A 6,751-nucleotide genomic window follows, 5' to 3' on the forward strand; every position below is an offset into this window, starting at 1 on the left:
TTTAGCCCTATATGTCTATATGTTTGCTTGAAAATTTGTTTGTTTGCTTTCGCCAATTCAATAGGGAACTATAGTATAGATAGAAAAAGATAGTATTTAGTATACTTGCATGTATATGGATAGTTGAATTCAATAAGTTGTTTACTCATTGATTCTTCTCCTTGTTTGTGATTATCATGAGGACATGCTATTATTTAAGTGTAGAGAAATTGAGAAATCCATATTTGATGGTAAATTTTGGCTCAAATTAGATGGATTTCACCACACAAACTCACGCTTATTCACTAAAATAGCATGCTTTTGTGTTTTCACTCTAAATTGGACCTAAATATGAAAACATGCATTTTTGTGCTTAAATTGATCAATTTAATTCCACTTTTATTCGATTCGATGCCGTGATATGTTTTGTTAATTGAATTCAAGTCAATAGGCAAGAACGGTTCGGTAGAAGTGGAAGGAAGCATGCAAAAAGGGAGAACACATGAAGAAAATAAAGGAGGAGCACACACTCAAGTGTGCGTACGCACAACTCCCTGTGCGTATGCACAAGTGAAAATCAGCAAGTGTGCATATGCACACATTCCAGCGTGTGACTTCATTAATGAAGCATGTGGCTCGCAATTTTGGGAGCCTTTTGGCCCAATTTTGGAAGTACTGAAGCTTATTTAGAGTGTATATAAAGGGGACATCATTCCATATCATGAGAGAACACTTGGGAGAAGGCAATAACGACACACATTACAACATTATTAGGAGTTGGAGTAATTTAGGATAGTTTTCTTCCATTTCTCTCTTAGGGTTTTTATTAGGGTTTATAGTAGAAATTTCCATTTCCAATTTTGATCTTGGATATTTGCTTGTCTTATTGTAAGTACTCTTCAATTTCCTCTTTAATTATACTACTTTTGCTACATCTTCTTCTAATTCAAGTTACTTTGTTAATATATGCCATTTTGATTTCTTGAGTTTTTGGTTGATGAATTTGATGTTTTATGTTTTCTATATGCTTGATTGAGTTTCTATTATTGATGTTGTGCATAGTTTGGTTATAGTTTTCATTATCTTTTGTAATTTGCCATGTTTTGTTATTTTGCACACCAAGTATTTGTGAAAATGCCACTTAGAAATTTTGAGTAGATTTTCACTCATTGACTTGGGAAATGAGTCCCTAGGATACTAGAGTCATAATGTCCAATATTTAGTGGTAATTCTTGGGTTTTAGTTGACTCTTGTTTCCACTAATGCTAGCTTTTTACTAAGTTAATTAGTAAGTTAGCTAGGACTTTTGGATTAAGGTCAATTATGCTTGCTTGACTTACTCGTCGATGTTAGGGGTTGACGAAGTGAGCTTAACTCATCATAATTGCCATAGTTGTGGTTATGAAAATGATAGAATTCCTTAATTCTCATTTCCAAGTCAATGATTTTTATGCATTCATCACATTTTCACTATTTTTGATCTTATCTTCTTTTAATTTGCATTAATAGTCTTTTGATCCATTGCTAGTTCATTTATTCTTTAGTTCTTTTAAATTTCAGTTATATGATTGACAACCCCCGTATTTCACAACCAAGAGTGTGTACACCTAATTTGCATAGTCCGAGGGAGAAGATCCATGTAAGACCCAAAATCTTTAAAAAGTCTTTTTATGATCAAGTCTCCAATCAGTTATTTATATCCTTAATTTCAGAAATTATTTTATTAAAGATAATTAAGGCGAGTTTTGATTTATTGAATTTGAGATAAGTTATGATTATTATCCAATTTTACAATTATTGGATTATTTTCTATACTTAAATTATAAAGTTGGCAGTTATGAAATAATAGGGGTTTTACATTATTTGGACTAAATAATTTATATTTTAAGATATTAATACTATTGTTTTGGAAAATAGAGAAATTAATTATATTATTTCCAATTTCTGAATTTAGACATTTCATTGAAAATAATTTGTGAAATTGATGAACAAATAATATTTTCTATATATAATTAGTGTTGGATTTAATTTGGGTTTCAATAACTATATTATTCCCAATTTCATCTGAAATTACTAAAATGCCCATAACCCTAATTTTTGAAAATGAAACCCTAATCCCTCTAACCCTAGCAGCTACCACTGAAACCCTCCCCCAAGAGCCCAGCTACAAGCAGAACACGCCGTTTTTCCCTCCTTTTACGAACTAATGAAACAGAAGCAAAAAGAGAGAGAGGCTGAGTTTCGGCTGAGGAGAGGAGGGAAGTTCACTGCGTCACGCCGCCACAATAGGCCATGTCGCCAGGATCACCATCCCCAAGCCTCCTTGCCGTCGCATCGCCGCCGAAGCTTCCTGTGTCGCTACTATTCGCGCAGAGGAGGGTTTAAGGGAGCTGGTGCCGCCACCGTGCCTAGCCATCGAGCAACGTGTCGCTGCCATCCTTGCGCCGCAATTGCCATCACAGAGGAAGGAACCCAGAACAGAGAGGCGCACGAAAGAGAAAAGCTTGCGGCTAGCCTTGTCGCCGCCACTGCTTCCGCGTCTTTTAACGGTGCTGTTGTCGCTGCCGTGAATCGCGGCCAGAGGAGCGAGAGACCAGGAGAGGGAGGCGTGTTGCACTCTGCTACAGTCGAGCCAGCCTTGCTGCCTCAGCTGTTGGGGGGTTGCTTCCGTCACTGTCGCCAACGAGAAGGATAGGGCAGTGCGTGAGAAACAGAGCGCGAAGGAGGAGAAGTCGGCTCCGCCACTGCCTTTCACTGCCTCCACATGTTCCTCCGCCACTGCTAGAGGTGAGCTACCAGAACCCTCTGCTGCCCAAGAAACCACCACTAGGACCACTGCTATGTTGGGGGTAAGCTCTTCCCTGTTTCTGCTTCCTTGTTCTACCAATTTGTTTCTACCTTGGAGATTGTCACTGAAATTTGTTTGTATGGGATAAGGTGATTATTGTAAATTCCCTTGCCGCTGCCGCCGCTGGAATCACGGACCAAGGTGGAGGAGAAGGTCTTTTTCCCCGCTGCTGCTATAATCGTTCTTACCGCTGCCGCTGTTTTATTTTGATTTAGTGAGTATTTCACATTTCGAGAAACCCCTGCTTTAGTGTTCGGTTGGGTTTGGTTAAAGACCTTGAAGCTTGTTAATGTAGGTTTGAGTTTTGATGATTTCGTATCGCATAAGTGTGGCGGAGGCTGCTGTTGCATTCCTTTTTAATGTAAGTGTTTTTACCTTAGAATCCTCGACATTTGTTTTCAGTTAAGAGTTTTAAGATTTCCGCGATATCGATGTGTTAGGAAGTAGTAACTGAGCTTACATGTGGCATTGAGGCTGTTTCTACTATTGAGAAAAATAGGCGGAGCTGGGATTTTAATTATTGATTTCGGGTGGAGGCGGAAAGGACGCTGTGAGGCGTTTGGACTGTGGTTTTGCGTTTTGAAGTAGGGACGCTTTTCGAAAATTATATTTTATATTGGAATTATTACATATGGATACTGATGTGAGAAAATGTGTATTTGGTGATTGTATCGGCCTTATGTATTATTCAATTGTCTCAAAAGATTATGAATGTTTGTTTGGCTGAATTTGTTGTGCGGCTTTGTGAAATGAAACGTTTGAAGTTGATTCTTTAAAGAGTTGGAATTTGAGTTTAATCCGTTAGGAATTGATTTGAGTTGAGTTGACTCTCTTGATAATGTGAAAGATAGAATACTTTTTGAAATTCAGTCTGGTTTGCTTTAATTGGTTTGGTTTTGATAAATGATTTGTTGCTGAACCATTTTTTTAAGCTTTGGAAATGTGTTAAATCGGTTTATATTGATTTGATTTTGAAACAGTTTCCTTGAGATATGAAAATGAGATGATTGTTGGATTTAGTTTGCTTTTGAATTGATTTCTGGTTTTGAGCTGTTGAAGAGGAATGAGGAACGGTTTAGTTGGGACCCGAACCGGGTGGCAAAAGTCCAAGTTTTAGGGGAGGTGCTGCCGAAATTTCTACAAAATCTTAGTCTTGTTTGAAAAGTTATTTAAAAAGGGTTGGATTAGAGAAATTGTATTATTTGATTTATTAAGAGAATATTTATGTTTTCAAGCTTAATTTATTTAATGAACTTTATGCCTTGAGTTCAGCTTATTTAGAAGTTGAACTATTTTTACCATTTGAATCACTGAAGGAAAGAATGATGCTCTAATATTGATTTCAATATAAAAGGGAGCTTTTAGTGATTTTAAAGGAAACTAGACTTTTGATTGAGTAATTAAGTTTGAGGCATTTTGGGAAGAGGTTAGAGAAATGAGTTCCAAAAAGAAATCTAAAAGTGGTTTGATTCAAATGAACCGGTTTCGTTTCAAATGAGTTGATTTTTAGACCAGATTGGAACTTGTGATTTTGTATGGTTCGGTTTCATAATAAATTCAGTTTTACTTACTTGAGCCGAGAATCTATGATTTTAAGAGTTTCAATAAATTTTAAGGAATTGATATAGATTGACCTTCCTTAACGACTTGAGACTCTGCCGAGAAACTTTTGTTATAAAATTCCATTGTTGGATGGATGATTTTGAATACTTTAAAATAAATCCTTAACTTGCCATGGTTTTGGAAGTTTTGGAAAGAGAAAGCCGATAGTGGCTTTGTTTTAAAAAGGGAACTTACTTTGAGTAAAAATGGCTTGTGAGTCTGAGATGATTTGAGAAATGAGATCTTTAAAGCAAAGGCTGAAAAGAGTTGAAACTTGATTTCAAAGTGAATGGATTAAGAAAAGTGATTTATGGCTTAAATGCCGATGTATGAATTTGATGATGTTGAATGGTGGAAGTACTATTTTGTTATGAGCCGGAATGACTGTGTATGCTATTGAACTATGACTGATTGCCGAATGAGTTGTGGGTCGTATGGCTGATTATGAATTATGAGTTTTAGCCGAAGGGCTGTATTTATTGATAAATTGGCTGGTTTTGGATTGAACCGTGAGCTGGATGGCTGAGATGAATGTTGTATGTGAATATGCTTGTGTTTTCTCTCTGGTTGTAAGGGTGACAGGGCACCGATACCCTCTAATGTCGACAGGGCGCAGATACCCTCTAATGGTGACAGGGCGCAAATACCCTCTAATGATATTAATGCGCAACAGAGAGACTGTGCCCGGGTTAGCTACCGGACACGTCGGGTTGGCTTGGTAACCGACAGATGATATCATCAGCCACTAGGACAGCATGCATCATATGCATCTATGTGACATTGTTTGGGTGTGCATATTGTACTTGGTTTGCCTTTGTGATTAACTGCTAATTGTTCTACTTGCTGTAACTGTTTGTTTGTTCTTGAACCTTCCTACTTGTGTTTGCGACTGAAATTCTGTTGGATTATGGTGGATTAGTTGCTGTTGGATTGGGCCTAGGGCCGTGGTTGAAATGAGATGGACCGATGGTTGATTTCGGTTTTGTGTTTCTGGTTTAGAGAAGTATGAAAGGCTAATTTGGTTAAGCATAGATAAACCTTTTGAAAGGCTTTTGAATCTTGTTTTAAACGAACAGTTTCCTTTTTTAGAAAAGATTTCGAATTTTTCTTTTATTGAAAACCATTGTTTTTAAAGAGGGCATAAGACGATTATTAATCACTGGTACGGTTTATCTTCATGTATCCTATTACAGTAATTTCCAAAAACTCGCTACTAAGAACCCTTTCGAGGATGATGTTCTCACCCCCTACATTTTTCCCCTTTCAGGATATGGGCGCAGATGTCACGAAGAATTTACTTAATTATTGTTGTTGAGATGCTTTGTATTGCCTTAGTTATTATTTATTGTACCCTCGCCTTTATCTTGATATATTCTGTAAGAGAGATAGGAATTATTTTGGATAATGATTGTAATATTATTTATAAATATATGTATAAATATGGATATACTCTTTATGAGTTTTTGTAAGTTGTATGGTATCTGTGGATGTACGTTGTCGAACGAAAGTATTTTGGGAGCAGTATTGTAATTTAAAGATTTAAACAGGCTCATATTTTAGTACTAAATAGTATAAGAGTCGTTGTAATGTCTGAGCTATCAGAGTTCCGCAGCCGGAAGAGTGAGCTTTGATAGTTAGGGTGTTACAATCCGGGATTTAAAACTCACGGTTTATATTTGTTTTGGATTTTGGCAATCATATATTTTAAACTTTGATTGAGATGATCGATTGCCGGTTTGGACTATACTTGCAACGGAAGTTATTTTGTCTAAATTTTCGAATCAGAAGGATTCCTTTTCGTCACTTGTCTTATCATAAAATGAGTTTGAAGTAAATAAATAAATTGTTATGAACGAAAAATAATTGAGTATAAGTTACTAGGAATAAATAAATCTTCTGAAAAGTGGTGGTAATCAAGCTGTGGATATGATTTGTAATAAGCGGTGAATTGTGAAGAATAAGGAGTGATATCAAGGTTCTGAGAACCGGACCGGTCATCAAACCGCTCTAGTTACTGGTTCACTGGTTTACTGGTCTAACCGGTGGTTCAACCGAAAAAATTTTTTTAGAATAAAATAATAACTAAATTATAATTAAACACCCTAAAATATAATTATAGTCTAATATAAATCTTAAAAGATTAAAAGTACATCAGCAACCCTAAAATAGCAACACCAGTATGTTATCGAACAGCAATAATGAAACAGCAACACATTATAAAACACTAAAACAACAACACCAGTAGATTATCAAAACACTAAAACAGCAACACCAGTACATTAGCAATATCATTCAGCAAGGCAGTGATGACACTAAACTAAA

The 6,751-nt window shown here is 36.2% G+C and overlaps 1 long non-coding RNA gene across 1 annotated transcript; it reads left to right on the top strand.

Annotated features, from left to right (window-relative positions):
- Nucleotides 1-2,118: 2,118 nt before the first annotated feature.
- Nucleotides 2,119-6,489, top strand: LOC127741653 (uncharacterized). Its single transcript, XR_008002791.1, has 4 exons — nucleotides 2,119-2,828; nucleotides 2,917-3,041; nucleotides 3,123-3,188; nucleotides 5,697-6,489. It is a non-coding gene; the product is annotated as an uncharacterized LOC127741653 (long non-coding RNA).
- Nucleotides 6,490-6,751: the final 262 nt, after the last annotated feature.

The sequence above is a fragment of the Arachis duranensis genome, chromosome 9 (genome assembly GCF_000817695.3).
Source record: "Arachis duranensis cultivar V14167 chromosome 9, aradu.V14167.gnm2.J7QH, whole genome shotgun sequence".
Taxonomy (NCBI): Eukaryota; Viridiplantae; Streptophyta; class Magnoliopsida; order Fabales; family Fabaceae; genus Arachis; species Arachis duranensis.